Genomic DNA, 22,958 nt, shown 5'->3' on the forward strand with positions numbered 1-22,958 from the left:
AATTAAAAAAAATCTATTGGGTATTTTGAGCTGAAACTTCACAGACACATTCAGGGGACACCTTAGACTTATATTACATCTTTTTTAAAAAAAGTTCTAGGGCACCTTTAAGGTTGAAACACTGTAGTCACATGAACTGTTTTAAATATGTCTTTAATAGCTTTCTGGGAATCTTTTGTTTCAAATCAGTGGTTTGGAGCATGTATCAAACTGTTAAAGTCATGTGAACCATTGAAATTTCGAAACGTTTCGAAACACTTATGATGTAACGAAGCCTCGTTTACTGAAATCAAGTGACTTTGCAAGTTTGATACAAACTCTGAACCATTGATTCAAAACAAAAGATTCATATAGCTTCGAAGCTTCATGAAGCGGCATTGTGAAATTGCCCATCACTAGATATTGTTGAATAAAGTCCTTATTTTGTTTTGTTTTTTTGGCACTCAAAAAGTATTCCCGTCACTTAATAACATTAAAGTTGAACCACTGTACTCACATGAACTGTTTTAAATATGTCTTTAGTAGCTTTCTGGGCATTTGAAAGTGTTAATTGTCTTGCTGTCAATGCAGGCCTCACTGAGCCATTGGATTTTATCAAAGATATCTTAATTTGTGTTCTGAAGATGAACAAAGGTTGGAACGACATGAGGGTAATTAATGACAGAATTTTCATGTTTGGGTGAACTAACCCTTTAACTCAACTTCAAGATTTACTAATGCATTTAATGCTCACTCAAAATCATTCACAAACAGATAAAGACATCGATAAGCATTATCTGAAGGACAACATGCATTACACTGCAGACAATACTTGACCATGCTGCTTTTCCGAGCCGCTCAATGAAATGTGTTTCACTCAATAAAACCATTACAGACACTGGAAGGGAGAATTATAGTGGCCTCAAAAGATTGAGCTCACAGTGAATTCTGCCGGGCTTCGAAAGCGACGGAAAACACATTACAGCAGCTCCGTGTGATACATCCATCGTATTTTAAACCTTAAAGGTCACCAGGTTTGGACTCTATGGCTAGATGGAAACTGTTGACCTTGACACATTGAAACTGTACACACACGCACAAACACGCAGGTGATGCATAAACCCATATTATTTTTTAAATACAATACGGCCTACCTAGAGTGCTCTGTGAGACACTAAATAGGCCTACATGATTTCATCACCACACACACACACACACACACACACACACATACACTTCCCCCTTCTCACACACTCCATTTGTGAAATATTACCTAAGCAGGTGATTAAGTATTTTCCAGTGACTAACCGGTACTCACATCTGACCAGGCATTTTCCAGTGCTGTGAGGAGGGAACCTGCAGAGCTCTCCTGAACATGGCAGGTGAGAACACAGGCTCATTTCACACACATTTTACACTCAGAACGTGTCATTTTCCATTAATACAGCAATATTTGCGTTTTGAGTGACATTTTGTGTCCAGTCACCTGCTGCCAGTCTGGCTGAAGAGAACATTATTGTTCACTATATTGAAGAGCATTAAGTTCATTCTCATTTTGCGTCACTGTTCCTGTGAAAAAAAGTAAAGCACCGTATTGCTGCAGGAATCTTTTTTTCATGTCTTCCTCTGGCTTCATTAAAAAGGAGCTCGGCTCTGTTACTCACTGCAGCAGCCGAGCGCTGACTGTGTAACTTCTGTTTACTGCTTCTTTATAATGTCCTTCCTTTTTGGGTGCTTTCTTAGGCAGAGAAAAATCTAAGTTAAAGTCTAAATCTGTGGACTCGACCGCATAGTAGAAAGTGGCATGTCGTGTTTAAATATGCATGTTTCGGCTATTTTGGTCATTCTGAAAGTGGCATGTAAAGCTAAATATTATTATTTAAGTTATTTGGCTTTAAAGTAATAGATTTATAATTTATTAACCTATATGTCATTACAAACCCGTGTGACTTTCTTTCTCCAAATAAATTTCTGAGCTGTTCTTTCTCATATAATGAAAGCGAATGGTGAACAAGGGCTGTCAAGCTCCAAAAAGGATTTAAAAAAGCACAAGAAGTATCATAAAAGTGGCCCAAGAGAATCATGCACTCTATTCTAAAGTCATACAATAGTTTTAAAGGGTTAGTACAACCAAAAATAAAATTTCTGTCATTAATTTCTCCACCCACATGTCGTTTCTCTTTTTGTGTTACAGAAGAATACAGGTTTCGAAAATCATGAGGATGAGTAAATGATGACACAATTAACTGTATCACACAACCACTTCCTGTATTGGATCTCCATGTGTGCATGTGATTTTTTGGATACAGAATGAATATGAAAGTGTGTCTAGTAACTAGAAAAGAATGTGACACACTTGACTCATTTTAATGAAGGACTTTCACTGAAAATCTTTCCATTATACATAAGCATAACCTCTGAATCAAATCCATTTTAGGCCCAGTAACAAAAGCACCAGCCTTAGCAAGTTCTCGGGTGTCCCAATATTAATGTGAATTACTTTGGTTTCTGAGCAACTAAGTGTTACATGAATAGCCTCTTTTATTCAACTCAAAAATGAAGCAATATTTTGTATTCTTCCCTTTTTCCCTCCTCATGCCCATTCCCATATTGTCACAGCAAGCCAATTTCCACATTTACTGTAATTCTTGCTGTAGTTTTTTTTTACTGAAGCTGAAAGCAGTCAAGAGAGGACACAGTTAGCACTTTAAAGTGGAGGGAAGCCCTGTTTGAATAAATTAAAGCAGTGCTGCCTGAGATATAAGAAGACAGACACTTTCAGTAAGTGAAGAAACAGCCTCATTCATAAAAATTCACATTAGCTAAACAGCTTAGTGGGTTTTGTACGACCAAACATTTCTAGTAAGACATTAACAAAAGTTTGATGTTACAGTTGCTTGTCAAAACCAGATAAAGTTGAGCATTTGGGATACATGATGCATTGGTATAACATTTTCAATACATAACATAAAAAAAGAATCATTTATTTATCGATATCAGCCAGAATTTTAATGTCGATGCATCCCTATTGAGTATTATTTTGTGAAATGATCTTCATGAAGAGTGTCATTTTCCATGCTTTTAAGCAGATGTCTTTCTCCTGTGTCCTGGTGTGAAAGGTGGTGTTTTGATGCTCTGTTGTTTGCTCTGGTCAGCATGGTGCTGTTTCTTCTGAAATCACAGCTGCAGATACAAGCTGTGACCCCCTTACTTGCAATCACAGGGAGGCAAATGTCCATGAGGAAACTTTGATATGTTAGCCCTCAAAAAGACAGATTGTGTCAACAAAGAGATATTTGCTGGAAAAAAACACCATTGTGTAAGATATCAGAGGTAACTGTACTTTCTGTTTTTCTTATGGGATCCTAATTCAGAAACTAGGGAAAAGGTAACTGGAGAAACCTGTTTCTGGGGAAAAGGTTAGCTGTTGGCCTCCACTGGTCTGAGAATTGTGATAGGGCAGAGCTGTAGAGATGGTGATGAGCTGTGAGGATTGTAATTTCTGCTTCCTTAACTTCTCATTCTGCATAATTTCCAGCTGAGAGTATGCGTGGTTATGCATGAGAATATGTGCCTGTGTGATTTGTAAAATCAGAAGAGCTGCTAGCCTAATTTTCCATTCCTTTGATCTGATTGGAAGCCACTAAAAACTGGTGACGACCATCTGGAAAGTACCTGTATTCATGAGAGAATAACAAGAGCTGAAATGTCCATGTGGTATGCTTTTAACATCTGTTCCACGTGTATTTTTTATATTTCTGATTTGCTTTAATTTATTTTTTTTTATTAATCAACTCTTATGGTGAGGGATGGTATTGATCAAGTTTGGGAAGCAAATGGTTTGTATCGGAGAGCACAATGGTGTGCTCAAACCAGCAACCATTTCTAGCCCTGAGTTTGTTGGTGTTGAGTGTAGTTGACCAGAGATGGGTTGGGAGGTGGTGCTAATTAAATTGTAATTCAATTTTATTGTCAATTTCTGGCTATAATCGCTTGAGGTTCATAACCCAAGTTAAGTTTGTCTTTAATCGCCACTAGCACAATTAGCTAACAGTCAACTTCCTTAAACACTAAATGCTTCCTAAACAACTTTAAACGCTAGACTATAGGTGCAGTCCATTGTCTGTTGTCAGTAGTGTAGAGATGTACTGAAGCACAGTTCACACAGAAGTTACTTTCAAACCAAGAAGCATTTTTTTGGCCGTCGCAGCAAATCCACATGAACAACTTGAAACTATTGAGTAAGCTTTCACTGTAGACTCCTGTTAAAGGGTTAGTTCACCCAAAAATGAAAATTCTGTCATTAATTACTCACCCTCATGTCGTTCCACACCCGTAAGACCTTCATTCATCTTCGGAACACAAATTAAGATATTTTTGATAAAATCTGATGGCTCAGTGAGGCCTCTGTTGACAGCAAGACAATTAACACTTTCAAATGCCCAGAAAGCTACTAAAGACATATTTAAAACAGTTCATGTGAGTACAGTGGTTCAACTTTAATGTTATTAAGTGACGGGAATACTTTTTGAGTGCCAAAAAAACAAAACAAAATAAGGACTTTATTCAACAATATCTAGTGATGGGCAATTTCACAATGCCGCTTCATGAAGCTTCGAAGCTATATGAATCTTTTGTTTTGAATCAATGGTTCAGAGTTTGTATCAAACTTCCAAAGTCACTTGATTTCAGTAAACGAGGCTTCGTTACATCATAAGTGTTTTGAAACGTTTCGAAATTTCAATGGTTCACATGACTTTAACAGTTTGATACATGCTCCAAACCACTGATTTGAAACAAAAGATTCATAAACTTTGAAGCTTCATGAAGCAGTGTTTTGAAATCTACCATCACTAGATATTGTTGAATAAAGTCCTTATTTTGTTTTTTTTGGTTTTTGGTGCACAAAAAGTATTCTCAGTGTTTCATAACATTAAAGGGTTAGTTCACCCAAAAATGAAAATTATGTCATTTATTACTCACCCTCATGTCGTTCCAAACCCGTAAGACCTCCGTTCATCTTCGGAACACAGTTTAAGATATTTTAGATTTAGTCAGAGAGCTTTCTGTCCCTCCATTGAAAATGTATGTACGGTAGACTGTCCATGTCCAGAAAGGTAATAAAAACATCATCAAAGTAGTCCATGTGATATCAGTGGGTTAGTTAGAAGTTGTTGAAGCATCGAAAATACATTTTGGTCCAAAAATTACAAAAACTACGACTTTATTCAGCATTGCATTCTCTTCCGGGTGTGTTGTCAATCCGGGTTGACGACTCGTAAGACGCTGCTGACGTGTTATCCAGTGCGCCCGAGCTTCGTTTACAGTCTGAGGGAGACGCACGCTGTATTCAAGCTATTCTATTTTTGTTATTTTTGGACCAAAATGTATTTTCGATGCTTCAACTTCTAACTAACCCACTGATGTCACATGGACTACTTTGATGATGTTTTTATTACCTTTCTGGACATGGACAGTCTACCGTACATACACTTTCAATGGAGGGACAGAAAGCTCTCTGACTAAATCTAAAATATCTTAAACTGTGTTCTGAAGATGAATGAAGGTCTTACGGGTTTGGAACGACATGAGGGTGAGTCATTAATGACATAATTTTCATTTTTGGGTGAACTAACCCTTTAAGGTTGAACCACTGTACTCCCATGAACTGTTTTAAATACGTCTTTAATAGCTTTTTGGGCATTGAAAGTGTTAATTATCTTGCTGTCAATGGAGGCCTCACTGAGCCATCGGATTTTGAAGAACTACAGTGACGTATATTTATTTGTTTGTTTATTTGTTTATTTACTTAGTTTGTGTGTGTATACACTGATGAGCCAAAACATTATGACCAGTCACATGTGATGTAAATATTGTTGATCATCTCCTAACAAGGTCACATATTAAGGTCTGGGTAGATGTAGATTAGATGGTAAGCAATCAGTTCTCATAATCAATGTGTTGGATACAGGAGACATGGGCTGGAATAAAGATCTGAGCGACTTTGACAAGGGCCAAGTTGTTATGGCATGGAGACTGGATGTGAGTATCTCTGAAACGACAAGACTTGTGGGTTTCTCCTGATCAGCAGTGGTGAGAATTTACCAACAGTAGTCTGAGGAGGCACATCGATGCATGAGGGCAAAGAAGGCTATTCCGTCTGGTTCGAGCCAACAGAAGGTATACTGTGGCACAATTTTAATGATGGTTATGGCAGGAATGTGTCACAACACACTCTGCGTATGGGGCTGCATAGCCGCAGACCAATCAGAGTGCCTATGATGACCCCTGTCCACCATCGAAAGCACCTATGGGCACATGAGCATCGGAATTGGACCTTGAAGAAACTCATCTGAGTCACATTTCTTTTACATCACATGGACTGCCATGTACGTGTACACTGTTTACCTGGGGAAGTGGTGGCACCAGGATGTACTGGGACAATGACAAGCTGGTGGAGGGAGCGTGATACTCTGGACAATGATCTGCTGGGAAACCCTGGATCCGGCCATTCACATGGACATAAATTTGACATGTGCCACCTACCTACAGTACCTAAACATTGTTGCAGACCAGGAAGACCCCTTCATGACAATGGTGTTCCCTGGTGGCAGTGGCCTCTTTCAGCAGGATAAAGCACCCTGCCACACATACTTAATGTTAACAAGTTCTTAATGAGCAGTTCTGTCTAATCTTCCAGTAAAAATATCTAAAAGTTGTTAAAACTAGATGAATTTACCTTAGAAGCAACAATGCATTAGGCATTAAGACTTGTTTTCATAGATTACATCTTGAATGTTAGTGTTCTTTTCAGTTTTAAGTACAAACCCGATTCCAAAAAAGTTGGGACACTGTACAAATTGTGAATAAAAAAGGAATGCAATCATTTACAAATCTCATAAACTTATATTTTATTCACAATAGAATATAGATAACATATCAAATGTTGAAAGTGAGACATTTTGAAATGTCTTGCCAAATATTGGCTCATTTTGGATTTCATGAGAGCTACACATTCCAAAAAAGTTGGGACAGGTAGCAATAAGAGGCTGGAAAAGTTAAATGTACATATAAGGAACAGCTGGAGGACCAATTTGCAACTTATTAGGTCAATTGGCAACATGATTGGGTATAAAAAGAGCCTCTCAGAGTGGCAGTGTCTCTCAGTAGTCAAGATGGGCAGAGGATCACCAATTCCCCCAATGCTGCAGCGAAAAAATAGTGGAGCAATATCAGAAAGGAGTTTCTCAGAGAAAAATTGCAAAGAGTTTGAAGTTATCATCATCTACAGTGCATAATATTATCCAAAGATTCAGAGAATCTGGAACGATCTCTATGCGTAAGGGTCAAGGCCGGAAAACCATAGTGGATGCCCGTGATCTTCGGGCCCTTAGATGGCACTGCATCACATACAGGAATGCTACTGTAATGGAAATCACAACATGGGCTCAGGAATACTTCCAGAAAACATTGTCAGTGAACACAATCCACCGTGCCATTCGCCGTTGCCGGCTAAAACTCTATAGGTCAAACAAGAAGCCATATCTAAACAGGATCCAGAAGCGCAGGTGTTTTCTCTGGGTCAAGGCTCATTTAAAATGGACTGTGGCAAAGTGGAAAACTGTTCTGTGGTCAGATGAATCAAAATTTGAAGTTCTTTTTGGAAAACTGGGACGCCATGTCATCCGGACTAAAGAGGACAAGGACAACCCAAGTTGTTATCAGCGCTCAGTTCAGAAGCCTGCATCTCTGATGGTATGGGGTTGCATGAGTGTGTGTGGCATGGGCAGTTTACACATCTGGAAAGGCACCATCAATGCTGAAAGGTATATCCAAGTTCTAGAACAACATATGCTCCCATCCAGATGTCGTCTCTTTCAGGGAAGACCTTGCATTTTCCAACATGACAATGCCAGACCACATACTGCATCAATTACAACATCATGGCTGTGTAGAAGAAGGATCCGGGAACTGAAATGGCCAGCCTGCAGTCCAGATCTTTCACCCATAGAAAACATTTGGCGCATCATAAAGAGGAAGATGCGACAAAGAAGACCTAAGACAGTTGAGCAACTAGAAGCTTGTATTAGACAAGAATGGGACAACATTCCTAGTCCTAAACTTGAGCGACTTGTCTCCTCAGTCCCCAGATGTTTGCAGACTGTTATAAAAAGAAGAGGGGATGCCACACAGTGGTAAACATGGCCTTGTCCCAACTTTTTTGAGATGTGTTGATGCCATGGAATTTAAAATCAACTTATTTTTCCCTTAAAATGATAAATTTTCTCAGTTTAAACATTTGATATGTCATCTATTTTGTATTCTGAATAAAATATTGAAATTTGAAACTTCCACATCATTGCATTCTGTTTTTATTCACAATTTGTACAGTGTCCCAACTTTTTTGGCATATGGTTTGCATAAATGAAAAAAAAAAAAAACCCTTCAAAATACCTTCTTAAATAAAAATGATACTTTTTAGATACTGATGCTATTGAACAGGGTTTGAGCAGCATACAGTACTGTTGCTATAGTAACCTCAGATGAACGCGATTTCTGTCAGCGGGTGTCTAGTAGTGCATTCTGGCGCAGACTTTTGTGGTTACTCACACATTGTTTGATAACACTGTTGAAATTAATGTACTGGTGTGCAAAAAGAAAATAGCAAGGCCCTCCTAAACCTTTTGTTTTGACTTTCTTTGATGGTATCAAAGACTTAGGGGGTCAGACCCCACCATAATTTGCATCTTATTGAGGATAGTGTTAGCAGTATTAGTACCATGATTAATCTCTGTATTTTAAATAACTCACTTTTCATACAAAATGTCTCTTGCACCTGTAGAATCTAATATTTTACAACAGGAGTTTTTTTGATTGACAGCTAAAGAAAGCCTACCCATGCTAATGGTCATAATCGCTATGCTAATGACAGGACGTTATTCACAAGGAGGTGAAAGCGTAGGCTGCAGTCTCTCTCTAAGAGAGGCCGCGACACAGGTTAAGAACAAAAACTTCAGATGCAATTATAACACTCCTGTTAAGAGATCTATTCAGTGCCTGCCTTCATTTGAATAACCACAGAATGTAGACAGTATGTTAAATCACAGTCTTTGATTTCTTTTGAATATCAGAATTAGGCCCACAGTATGCCTGACTGCACCATGCTGGACTAAACTTTACTTAAAGTTACAGTAAGGCCAAATTGACCATTCTTATTTTTTATGGTATATTTCAGTTTTTATTATAAAATATTTATCCGTGCACATTGTTAGAGGTAGTTAGAGAGTAACCTAAAGGTCTTGGGTTCGAGTCTCAGTAGTGGCTGGAAATGTAGGTGGGGGGAGTGAATGAACAGCGCTGTCTTCCAATCTCATTACCCACAACTGAGCAAGGCACATAACCCCCAATCACTCGGGCGCTGCAGCAAAAATGGCTGCCCACTGCTCCGGGTGTGTGTTCACGGTGTGTGTGTTCACTGATCATACCTGCAAACTAGTCGTTTGTCACCGTTTTTATTCAAAATATGTCATTTATGTGACTCATGTAGATCCGAAGAGTTTTTTTTATTTGGTTGGGAGGTCAGGGTGAGTTTGCAGGCACAACAAATCGAAAATGGGCTACTTTCCCATAGATTGGAGTGAGACCATAAACGCCTCTTGAGGTGTTGTGATCTTTTTTGGCGCTCTGTGGTGTGACTGACATTTCGCTGAAGTGCTTCAGTTCAAACAGAGGCAGAGCGCACGTGAACCGTTCATCTCTTCCACTTTACAACACGAAATAAACATGAATGAATACCGAAGGTATGTTTAAAGGTCCAGTACAACTTACTGAAATCCGTATCATATCATATGTAACGTTAATCGATCAATCATTGTTTCAACCCCGGAAAAGCGCCAATAAAATAGCTTGTAAAAATGTTACATTTACATCACAGAAAAGCCGTTCAATGTCCAAAAACTTGTTAGTCAGCTACAAAAATGAACTTAGAGAGGAACATTTTGATATATATCCACTGTGACTATAGGCCATTGCATATTCATGTACTTAATATGTGCTTCAATACTGAATGTATAAAACCGTTTTATGACGGCCACCATTTAAATGTTTAGGTCGATATTAAAAACAAGTAGAAACAAAATTATGTCATTAAAGGTGCCCTAGATTCAAAAATTTAATTTACCTCGGTATAGTTAAATAACAAGAGTTCAGTACATGGAAAAGACATACAGTGAGTCTCAAACACCATTGTTTCCTCCGTCTTATATAAATCTAATTTGTTTAAAAGACCTCTGAAGAACAGGCGAATCTCAACATAACACCGACTGTTACGTAACAGTCGTGGTGTACGCCCCCAATATTTGCATATGCCAGCCCATGATTGAGGCATTACACAAGGGCAGCCAGTATTAACGTCTGGATGAAAGGCATTAGACAAGGGCAGAACGTCTGGATGTGCACAGCTGAATCAACAGACTAGGTAAGCAAGCAAGGACAATAGCAAAAAATGGCAGATGGAGCAATAATAACTGACATGATTCATGATAACATGATATTTTTAGTGATATTTGTAAATTGTCTTTCTAAATGTTTCGTTAGCATGTTGCTATGTTAAATGCGGTTACCATAATTTCTTACTGTTTTCACGGAGACAAGAGCCGTCGCTATTTTCATTTTTAAACACTTGCAGTCTGTATAATTCATAAACACAACTTCATTCTTTATAAATCTCTCCAACAGTGTAGCATTAGCCGTTAGCCACGGAGCATAGCCTCAAACTCATTCAGAATCAATGTAAACATCAAAACAAACACTGTACTTACGCGATTAGACATGCTGCATGACGAACACTTTGTAAAGATCCATTTTGAGGGTTATATTAGCTTTTTGAACATTTTTATGTTGTTTAAGGCAAGCACGAGCTCTTGGGGCGTGGAGCACGAGATTTAAAGGGGCACACACCCTGAATCGGCTCATTTCTAATTATGCCCCAAAACAGGCAGTTAAAAAAATGAATTTAAAAAAATCTATGGGGTATTTTGAGCTGAAACTTCACAGACACATTCAGGGGACACCTTGGACTTATATTACATCTTTTAAAAAAAAGTTCTAGGGCACCTTTAAAAATGTATTATAACGTTATTATAAAAACTCCTTTATGTGTAATTTATATGTAAGAAGCTTATAAATCAATTAATTTTAACCTTTAATATTATAATGATGTACCAGCTGTGGTTCCCTGTATAGTTTACAGCATTAGGCCTCAGATTAATCATTATTGAATTGAAGGTGATCAAATCGAAATCAAATCGCAAGCTTCTGAATCAAAATTGAATCCAATTGTGATTTTTTTTTTTTTTTTTTTTTTTTTTTATTGAAGCAAATGTTGTTTTTTCCATTTATTTTCTTGTGAGAGTGCACCAGAATGCTTAATTTATATGTTAAAATCACAAACATTTTCTCCTGGAGGACAATGCCCCCAGACCCCCCTACTACTATTTACATTGTAAACATGTCACCTTTTTCACCACTTTGGAGTTTGCAGGTATACCCACTGCTGTGTGTGTGCACTTGGATGGGTGAAATGCAGAGCCCAAATTCTGAGTATGGGACACATGTCACTTCACTTTTTCACTATTTTTTTTTTTTTTTTTTTTAAATCCATGTGTCCTTATAATCTTTAATCAAAGTAACTTCCCTTCCCTATTCCAGTAACATCTCTTCTCTGATGACATGTTTTTGGCATGAGGATGGGACAACCTGTCACTCCCATGAGATCACAGCTATAGCAAACCACAATGATCCAATCAATTCCAGATGGACAAAATCAAATTCTGGCCTACATTTTTTCATGTTTGAGAAGCAAACTCTGATATACGGCAGAATAGGAAAGAAAAGATTATCTCAACTTCCATTTCATGCCGACTTTAAAATACTTTGTTACTCAAAACTGAAAAATAGTCAGTTCTCCATATCTCAACAAATGATCTGTGACCTCTCCTCGCTCTTCAGAAGAAGAGTGATCGAGCACAGGTGAATTTTCCAAGAAATGAAATAGATTTCTGGTGAATGCTGTACCTCAATTGAACGACTCACCATGTCATGCTAAACGAGAGGGTTTATGATAATTATGGTAATTATCTTTTAAGTACCCGAACCTGAGACCATTAAAACGTTCTTACATAAATATGAAACAGCGGTGCTGCGGAGCTGACAGCTCCTGTGGTCCTGCATGCCCACTCAAACCTTTCTGCTCAACAACCCCCTGCCCTTTATTCACATATTCACACGCAGACAGTTGCACAAAAATCTCTTCCTTCATCCCATCTTCCTCTCTCCTCTATTCATCTCTGGTCCCTTCTGCACATGACAGACCACAGCTGGCGTTGAGTTCTGTCCCCATTACTCCCCGTCTTTTCTTTCTGTTCACACACACTTGCTCGCACAACACACACACACACACACACATATATAAGAATGTTAAAATTATGTTAGGTTCCTGTGACGGGTAGGTTTAGGTATAGTGTAGGGAAGGACGATAGTAAATTGAGTCAACATTTAGTCTCATATAAAAGATTTTGTCCTTGTGGGGTCAAATTAAAGGACCCAACAAAGTCAAACATTCCGTATCTTTCGTACTTTGTGTATTAAATACAAGTTCACTCATACACACACACACATGCACACATACACACACACACTGCAATTATCAAAGGCAATGAGATGGTTAGTTTGATGGATTGTCTATTATAAAGTTGCTGGAATAGAAAGACCTGAGTATGGAAGTGTTTGAACACAATTCCTTTTGAAAAAAAAAAAAAAAAAAGTTTAATTTGTTACTTTTAATGGGAAATATTGTTACTTTTGCATGACCACCAGCTGTTTTATTAATGCAAAGTGGTATTTGAAAGGTCCAAATGCACATCTTGTCTCTTATGCTGAACAAGGCTGCATTTACTTGATCAAAAATACAGTAAAAACATTATTATTGTAAAAATATTACTATTAAAATATCTGTTTTCTATGATAATAAAATGTAATTTATTTCTGTGAATGTTCAGTAGTCATTGCTCCAGTGTCACATGATCCTTCAGAAATCATTCCAGTATGCCATGACTTGATGCTCAAGAAACATTTCTTCATCTTATCAATGTTGAAAACAGTTTGCTGCTTAATGGTCGTGGATTTTTTTCAGGATTATTTGCTGAATAGAAAATTCAAAAGAACAATGTTTTTTTGAAATAGTAATCTTTTGTAACATTATATATGTCTTAACTGTCACCTTGGATCAGGTAAATGCATCCTTGATTAGTAAGAGTATTAATGCATTTCAAAAAATAAGACCCCAACTGACCCCAAACCTTTTAATGGTAGTGTATGTGTCCTTGTGTTGTGATTTTCAGGTCTAGATGAACAGACTCCACAAATTTTTATACTTTGAACAAACGTTGGTCTCACCAACATAGTTTGCATGACCCTGTTCACAGTGTAGACTGCTTTGTTGATTACAGTGAGAGTGATCTAATTTTGTTGAGTCATGCGGACTGTGTAGGTGTATCTGAATACATTATGGTGAAGAGAGAGGTGTACAGTTTTATCTATCAGTAAATACATGAAACAAATATAAGTTTACTTATTTTAAAATATTTAAAAAGAAATATATTTCCATCTGATTATTTTTAATCTACAATACCCTCAACATTGCTGGTGGTCAAGGTCAAATAAAAGCACATGAACACACACACACTTTTCCCCCACATTCATACAGAGTCTGTTTCCTGAGCAGGTTCTTTGCGTTTCTCTCTCACAGAGAGGACAGGGAGGTCATCAGTGGTGGCAGGAGGTCATGTGCTGTAGCTGACTCAGTCCTGAGGGGTCAGTGTTTGGCTGGTTAGCATGCCCCAATTATCCCTTGCTCATAAATGTCAAAGCTACACCATCCAAGGCCAAAAAGTGTTTTTACCTTCTTTTTTTTAAAATCTTTTCTTTTTTTATCAACATGTTTTGTTTTGTTATTTGCTAGTATTTACTGAAAATGTGCCTTTTTTTTTGAGAGCCCTTAAAAGCATGGTGAATTTATTCCCTCTGCTGCCTTTGACAGCAGAGCTCAATAGAGTTGCTAGTGGAGCTGGTGGGTTTCTTTATGTGTGCATTCTTGTGGTGCCATCAGCAAATCAACACTGTCATTACCACACTTTGGTTGAACCACTTTAGATGTCTGCAAAAGCAAGTATGAGTGTTTTGTTCGGTGTTTTCAGTCATTTTGCATTGGTTAAAAGGTAGAGGGGGCATAAAAAGATCAAGTAATCAAATGCAAGATCTACAGTAAAATAAGTCTGTCCATACAGATGTTGCATGTCTTACAGAGTGGAGAAGGTTCACTCACATCCTTCGAAGTTGTTAGCTACGTGATTTATTCTTAAGATCTTATGCTGCCTGACTCTCAAAGTGATATCGTGGAGAGGAATACTCTGTTGCTGTGAGGTTAGTTTCTGCATGAGCATCTGTTAGTCTGTATGTTTCCCATTTTAAACAACATATCTTCAGAAGGCTGATTATTATCTACTTTAAATTAACAAATACAGAGAAATAAATCAAGCATTATGGTAATTGTATATTAACTTCTTACCACATTGGTATTTTTCTTACCAAATGTGGTATGAAAAATAAACTTAAAGCTGCCCTAGAATTCAAAATTGAATTTTCCTCGGCATAGTTAAATAATAAGAGTTCAGTACATGGAAATGACAAACTCCATTGTTTCCTCCTTCTTATATAAATCTCATTTGTTTAAAAGACCTCCGAAAAACAGGCGTTTTTGCATATGCCAGCTCATGTTCAAAGGCATTACACAAGGGCAGGACGTCTGGATGAGCGCAGCTGAATCATCAGACTAGGTAAGCAAGCAAGGACAATAGCGAAAAATGGCAGATGGAGCAATAATAACTGTCATGATCCATGATATCATGTTATTTTTAGTGATATTTGTAAATTGTCTTTCTAAATGTTAGCATGTTAGCATGTTGCTAATGTACTGTTAAATGTGGTTAAAGTTACCATCGTTTCTTACTGTATTCACGGAGACAAGAGCCGTCACTACTTTCATTTTTAAACACTTGCAGTCTGTATAATTCATAAACACAACTTCATTCTTTATAAATCTCTCCAACAGTGTAGCATTAGCCGTTAGCCACGGAGCACAGCCTCAAACTCATTCAGAATCAAATGTAAACATCCAAATAAATACCATACTTACGCGATTAGATATGCTGCATGACGAACACTTTGTAAAGATCCATTTTGAGGGTTATATTAGCTGTGTGAACTTTGTTTATGCTGTTCAAGGCAAGCGCGAGCTCCGTGGGCGGGGAGTGTGAGCATTTAAAGGGGCCGCAGCCTAAATCTGCTCATATTTAATGATGCCCCAAAATAGGCAGTTAAAAAAATTCAGGGGACATTCAGGGGACACCTTAGACTTATATTACATCTTGTAAAAACGTTCGATGGCACCTTTAACTGAAAACAAGTCTTGATTTCTTATGGATGTTTATCTTTTTTAACTGGAAAACAAGGCAAAAATAAGATTAATATTAAGATATTTTTTTTAGTGCTGCGTTCAATGCAGGGTTATTAATGGCTGTATGTCTTGTCATGGCATTTGTAGCTGCAAGTGTTTTTACAGATTTCACCATAATAATGGTCAAACTGACAGTGATAAGAGCAGATCCTTTGGGAACCGATGCCGATGTGTATAGAGAAATACTTTGCTCTAAACACACACATACAAATGTAATATGTACAATACTTGCCTGTATATTCTGTTGGACACATGCCTGCCAAATTTGAAATGTTTTCAGTTTAATAATTTAGCCTGTAATCGTCTTTTGGGGGGTGGGGTTATTTGAAGGTAATAGGAAACATTTTCTTCTGTACCACAAAAGCCCTGGATGTTGTTCGGTTTTCAACTGGGTGTTCTGACACTCCAAAGACATCTTGGGGGTCATTGCCGTTTTTAAGACATTACACATGTAGTTATGATGATCTGACTCAATATGTGATAAAAGACATCAGCAGTGATTAATCGTTACTGTTAGTCTTAATGGAACATATTGGCAGAAAGCCTCACAGTCACAGCAGGAGTTCAAGTACAGATGCTAGGCACACACACAATGACCCAGTAATTGGAGTAATACTAAATCCCATGACTCCACAGCTGATCTGAGCTCAAATTGCTTGCAGCTGAGTACACTCCTTCTGGATCGGTTTGGTTTGGTTTGTGTTTCTGGCTTGTCTTTGGGCGTGCTTGAACAAACTCAATTCCTACTCAAATATTGGCAACTATCATAGCTAACTTAGAAAATCTGTCACGTTTTAATGAAATGGGAGAGATGAAAGTTTTATAAACTGTTTGGATGCCAACCGCATGGCAAATAATCAAGTTGTTTGTGGGACGTGTTCATAGCTGTTGGTTTCCATTATCTAATTGGCTCTAAAGCATGTAAACATTCAAATGAAAACAGATGCAATTTGTGCACACCAATATACGATATCACAAAATGTGCGGAAGTACTTTTATTTAGCAAGGATGCATTTAATTGATCAAAAGCAATGACATTCAAGACATTTACAATGTCACAAAAAATATTTCAAATAAATGCTGTTTTTTTTATAAACTTTTTATTCATCAAAGAATCCTGGGAAAAAATGAATCACGGTAACGTTCCACAAAATTATTAAGCAGCACAACTATTTTCTGCATTGCTAATAATGATTTCTTGAGCACCAAATCAGCATATTAGAATGATTTCTGGTGGATCACTGAAGACTATTTTAAATTGAAAAAGTATTTCACAATATTACTGTTTTATTGTTGTTGTTTGTTTTTTATTTAAAAGCCTTAGTGAGTATAAGACACTTTCAAAAACAAACAACAAATCTTACCAACCCCAAACTTTTGAACTGCAGTAGGTGTACAGCAGGTGTACCTCTGAGGATACTAGTCAAATAACAAGCTGTCATAAAAATACAATTTTTTTTTTTTCACCATTTCCCCCCAATGGTGCTTTGTGTGTGCTGTATGCACATGATTTTACTTTATATTTGTCAGTAATCTTTCTGATGATTGGTAATTGGGAGGGTGGGAATAGTAAGGGAATAAGAATATACAGTGCTGCTTGAAAGTTTGTGAACCCCTTTCAGAATCTGTGAAAATGTGAATAATTTTAACAAAATAAGAGGGATCATACAATATGCATGTTATTTTTTATTTAGTACTGTCCTGAGTAATATATTTTACATAAAAAATGTTTACATATGGTCCACAAGACAAAAAAAAGCTGAATTTATAAAAAAGACCCGCTCAAAAGTTTGTGAACCCTTGATTCTTAATACTGTGTGTGGTTACCTGAATGATCTATGACTATTTTTTTTTTTTGTTTGGTGATAGTTGTTCATGAGTCCCTTGTTTGTCATGAGCAGTTAAACTGCCCAATATTCTTCAAAAAAATCCTCCAGGTCCCAACAATTTTTCAGATTTCCAGCATCTTTTGAGCATTTGAACCATTTCCAGCAGTGACTGTATGATTCTCAGATCCATCTTTTCACACTGAGGACAATTGAGGGACTCAAACACAACTATTAAAAGAGGTTCAAACATTCACTGATGCTCCAGAAGGAAACATGATGCATTAAGAGCCAGGGGGTGAACAAGGGACTCATGAACAACCATCACAAAACATAAAAACAGTTGTGGATCATCCAGGTAACCACACAGTATTAAGAACCAATGGTTCACAAACTTTTGAACAGGGTCATTTTAATAAATTCAGCTATTTTTTTTTGTCTTGTGGACTATATGTAATATGTATCTTTGTTATGTAAATGTAATTACTATATGTATATGTAAATCTAAATAAAAAAATGACATGCATTTTGTATGATCCCTCTTATTTTGTTAAAATTATTCACATTTTCACAGATTCTGCAAGTGGTTCACAAACTTTCAAGCAGCACTGTAATTTGTGATGCTTCAATGCAACATAGTTTTATGATGATTCACACACATCTATCGACAGACACGTGAATGTGTCTGAAATGAGCAGAATCCAGTGTGGTGACTTCTGTCATGACCTCTGGCGCTCTGTGCTGCCGACGCGGTTTGCTCTCAAAAAGAGCAGCACACAATGACCTGGAAGGCAAAGCCAGACCCACTGAACCTCAAACACACACTAACAGCTACACTTGCAACTATAAAGATATTCTGGCATCATCATCCTCATGTTGTTCAAAACCTGTATGATTGTTATTTTACTGTAGAACACATCAGGAGTTATTTAGCCCAATGTGCATGCTGAACGACTGCTTTATGTGAAAAACAAATTTAAATGATGTGTTCATGTTTATGGAGTGTTTTAAGGCCTGTTCACACCAAGACAAATATTTGGTGCATAATATGGTGCGATAAATATTTGTATTTTAACGAATGGCTCATCATGGTGAATGGTGCATCAGTTCAGACAGTCACAAAAATGCGCATGCCGTCAATCAATTAAACACTTTTTCTTTTTCTTTTTTTTACAGAGAAATCTCTTTTCCAATGCACTGCAAAGAAATCTGGCCAAACAACAAGTTTTACACTGCTGTTAGATAAAACGTGGTGACAAGTCAGTGACTTGTGTAATATATAATAATAAAGTTGTACAATGCTTTTTGTACCAGAGTAACTGGGGAATTTGTATTGAAGAGATAAATCGCACGTGAAAATTGGACTGAATTTTCATGCCAAATGTCTGTTGGGGTGAACAGGTCATTATTCTGCAATTAGCCTGTCATTATTCTGAACAGGTCCTTATTCTGCAAGGTCTCTCTCGAAAAAGACTTTTCTAATTTTTTAATTAGATGATTTGATGATTACAATTTTCATTTTTGGGTGAAAAAATTCCTGTTAACTTAAAGGCCCACTGAAGTGCCTTGGAACGTGCAGCATTATTCAGTGTGTTGACATAATTTCCACTGAAACAGTAAGACAGGAACATATCGACCAGCTCCTCCCCTTTTTTTGAAATAGCCAATAGCGTTTTGTTTATATCACAGCTCAGCCAGAACTGTTGAGCTCGGTAAAGTTTAAGTTTCCTTCTAATCTCTAACCTTTTATCCTCCTAATCTCCTCCAAATCTCCTTAAAATACATAGCATTCTGTGCAGAATTCAAATGTGTCTGATATGTGAATTTTGTCATTGTTTTGGAGCACACTAGCTTATAGATAATCTTAAGGGTAACTTTCCATACTAAAAGCCAAAAAATTTTGATTTCATGGCGACTTTAAGGTTTTATTGACACACATATATTGTATGTATATTGTATATATTGAACATTGTATATGTTCTTGGTTTGGAAATAATTTTGGTGTATAAGTGGCAAATTTACAGAAATGTAAATATCACCCAGACTTTAAAGGCCACGTTCACACTGTCAGTTTTTGGGACTGACAACCGCATTTACTTACAGGTGTAAGTCTCGAAATTTCCCGTTCACACAGCAACTTACAGTAGCATCTGTCTGTATGAATGTGCAGCGAAAGTCAACTAGCCTACTACCAAAGAGTATTGAACCCAAGAGGCGACACTCTGATACTTTTTGGGCAACAGTCACTAGGTGGCGCTCCGGTAGCGCAGCTGCCATTATGGGGTGAAAATACTAACTGGACCATAGAATCCTTCACATCCAAGGGCGTAGATTTGGTTTCAACTTTGGAGGGTTGAACATTGGTATGGTTTTATTGTATTGGGGGGGGTTGTAACTGATGGATTTGAATATTGGGGGGGTTACCTCCCCCCATCCCCCCCCACAAACTGCCCCTGTTCACATCTTATGCACCCAAAATCTGCAAATTTCACTGCCAAATCAGAAGCGCAAAAGAACATTTTTCAAATGAAATCATAAGTAAATTTTATGGCACCTACAGTAAATGTTGTATTGTCTTATATGTTTTATTTTCCCAATTGTGGAATCCAACCATTCAACCATCTGAGGTAATGTAGTTAGCCTACTTTATTGAGTATTTCCATTTTATGCAAATTTACACATTTATTAATAGTATTAAGATTTATTAAGATCATCAAATTCGCAGCGAACAATATATTTTAGACCCAGTGGAGTACGTAGACCTATCACTAGGTCTGAATTGAAATAGGCTATATTGTACGTTTTAATGGATCAAGCGACAAACATAACGATATGTTAATACATGATGCATTTCTGTATCCGTTATCACATTATATCCATTAACACTTTGGAACACTTTTGCTTTAACGGACATTAGACAACACTGCAAAATCAAGCTGTTATATTCAGTTATTGTCCAACATTCCCTATTTTTCTGATGCATGTGCTTAATTTAATTTCGTATGTTGGTATTTTTTTTAGTGTTTATAAGCTTAATGCTAATACTAGATCTTTTATAGAATTTTAACCCAAACTGACTGGGTTTCTAGAGAGCAAAAAAGTTGTGAAAAAAGTGGAAGGCTTACACAAAGTCTGTAAAATAAACTGTTAAATGGATTTGATGATCACTAGTGATAGTATTTTATTCTGTGTTGTCATCATTCAAGTTTGATTTCAGCTTTAATGTACGTTTTTTTTTAAAACAAAGCAGCTGATACTGCCATAGAAACTAGTGGACTGCCAAGTATTATTAATTTATTTTCGCCAAATAAAATGGCGGAAACGCAGGTCCGCTGCTGGGCGCCGGTGTTGCAATGGAACGTTCTATTGAGTGTCGCTTCTTGTTAGTGTAAATTCTTTGCTACTACTACTCTTACTAGTAACCATAACGACAGTGACCAACGTGATATTAAAGATGGCGACGTCCATAAAACTGAAAAGTCTCGTCACTTTTGACATGTCAAGAGAAGGCGAGTTCATCCATTCAAACTTCATTAACCAACAGCAGCATCAGTGTAAACACGCGCTAGACGGAGTCTTTAGCCGTTACATTCGCGTCTCACGTCCTTTGCGACGTCCACAGCATTTGAATTTCGAAAAGAAACACAAAACTGTCGGGAGCCGCTCCGGTAGGGAACATTGACTGGATCTAACACTTTAAGATGACGCACAAATCATAGCTGCGTCGCTGTAAGGTACCGAAAGCAAACCACACACAAAACATTTTAGAAGAGCGTCTCTCTCGCACTGGATGACGTGACAGACAACTATTGTCCAGGGCTGCGTTTCCCAAAAGCATCGTAAGCCTAAGTTGATCGTAGCTCCATTGGTGGCAATGGAGCTACGATCAACTTAGGCAAACGATGCTTTTGGGAAACGCTACCCAGTCCGGTTCCGTTCACACAGCGCGGATTTTCTGAGAATGCGGTTGTGAGTCCTTAGCCACGTACACACTGCAGCTAAATTCGGTTGTCAGTTCACCTTTTAGTGCTTAATCGCGTTCTGTACACTCACAGTTCAGTAAAATACGGGAGTGACAACCGCATTCTACAACCAAATTAAAGGGATAGTTCACCCAAAAATGAAAATTCTGTAATTTATTACTCACGCTGATGCCGTTTCACACCCGTAAGACCTTCGTTAATCTTCGGAATGCAAATTAAGATATTTTTGTTGAAATCCGATGGCTCCATGAAGCCTGGGAGCAATGACATTTCCTCTTTCTTGATCCTTTAAGGTACTAAAACATATTTAAATCAGTTCATGTGAGTTCAATATTAATATTATAAAGCGACGAGAACAAATTATATAGTGATGGTCGATTTCAAAACACTGCTTCATGAAGCTTCGGAGCGTAATGAATCAGTGTGTCAAATTCGCAGTTCAGAGCGCCAGAGTCACGTGATTTCAGCAGTTTGGCGGTTTGATACGCGATCCGAATCATGATTCGATACGTTGATTCATTATGCTCCGAATCTTCTTAACGTGTGTCTCTCTTGTATGGTCGGCGAATCACAGGGAAAGCGCGAGCTTTGACTCATTCGTGTTGCCAGATCTTGCTAGAAAAATCAGCGAACAAGAATAAGCCCTTAATAAACCGAAATAAATCCAAATGCTTTATGCTGAAAATAAGAACAAAATATCGCGATTCATGTCTGCTCACTTTAGCTTCATAAACCCGTTAGCTTTATGAGACGAGCTTAAACAACAAGCCCAAATCGCTTATAATGAGCAGTGACCATGGCAACACAGAAAGAGCGCGCTCTGTGTGAAACAGGCTGTACAAGCAGAAACAAAACACGACGCCTCCGTCGACTGTGTTAGTGTGTTTAGTTAAATTGCTGAAAATAGCGAGTGTTTTGTCACTTTAATATTACTTTGGTCACAATAACGGATAGCCTACCAAACACAAGAGATGCTGGAACGTCGTTATGGTTTCCAAGCTGTCAATCATCGCATTTTTGAGAGTGAGTCGTGTTCCGTACACACATGCAACGATAATTTAGCGGAATCACTCCCGCATTAAAATACGGTTGTCACTCCTGAAACGTACAGTGTGTACGTGGGCAAAATGTACGGGTGTGAGTTCAGTTATATATTGCGGTTGTCACTCCCGTAAATAACCGTACTGTGTCTGAACGTAACCGCATTAAGGACTCAAATACAGGACTGACAACCGTATTCTGCTGCTGTGTGAACGTGGCCAAAATACTAGTGTTGTATAGCCTACATGTTTTGCACCCATAAGGAAAAGAGAATGCACATACACAAAAACAAACAAACCACATTCATGGTCAACATTTCACAAATAGTCAGAAGAAAAACAGGGTTTGTGTCACATTTGGTCTGAGTGAGATGAAGGGATAAAGAACTGCTCTGTGGAAAAGTTGAGAGAGTGAAGAAGACAGCTGAGAGTTATAAGACTAGAGTGAAAGGAAGAGCTTGATGAAGTTCTCAAATGTTATCAGAGAGACAGGAAATATTTCTGCCATGTTATAAGATGAGAACATACCCCCACCCTGTTTAATTGCACTCAGTTT

General features: G+C 37.7%; 1 protein-coding gene across 3 annotated transcripts in view; it reads left to right on the forward strand.

Moving 5' to 3' along the window:
- Positions 1-1,292: 1,292 nt before the first annotated feature.
- Positions 1,293-22,958, forward strand: part of slc8a1b (solute carrier family 8 member 1b) — a 134,071-nt gene continuing 112,405 nt past the window's right edge. Inside the window, exon 1 of one of the 3 annotated variants that reach the window (XM_048191133.1) lies at positions 1,293-1,361. The gene's annotated coding sequence lies outside the window, so the exon portion shown is untranslated. Of the gene's footprint in view, positions 1,362-2,641; positions 2,761-20,991; positions 21,114-22,958 lie in introns of those variants that run through there. The other 2 variants (XM_048191132.1, XM_048191131.1) reach the window with 2 other exon arrangements.

This window comes from Megalobrama amblycephala, linkage group LG5, assembly GCF_018812025.1.
Source record: "Megalobrama amblycephala isolate DHTTF-2021 linkage group LG5, ASM1881202v1, whole genome shotgun sequence".
Taxonomy (NCBI): Eukaryota; Metazoa; Chordata; class Actinopteri; order Cypriniformes; family Xenocyprididae; genus Megalobrama; species Megalobrama amblycephala.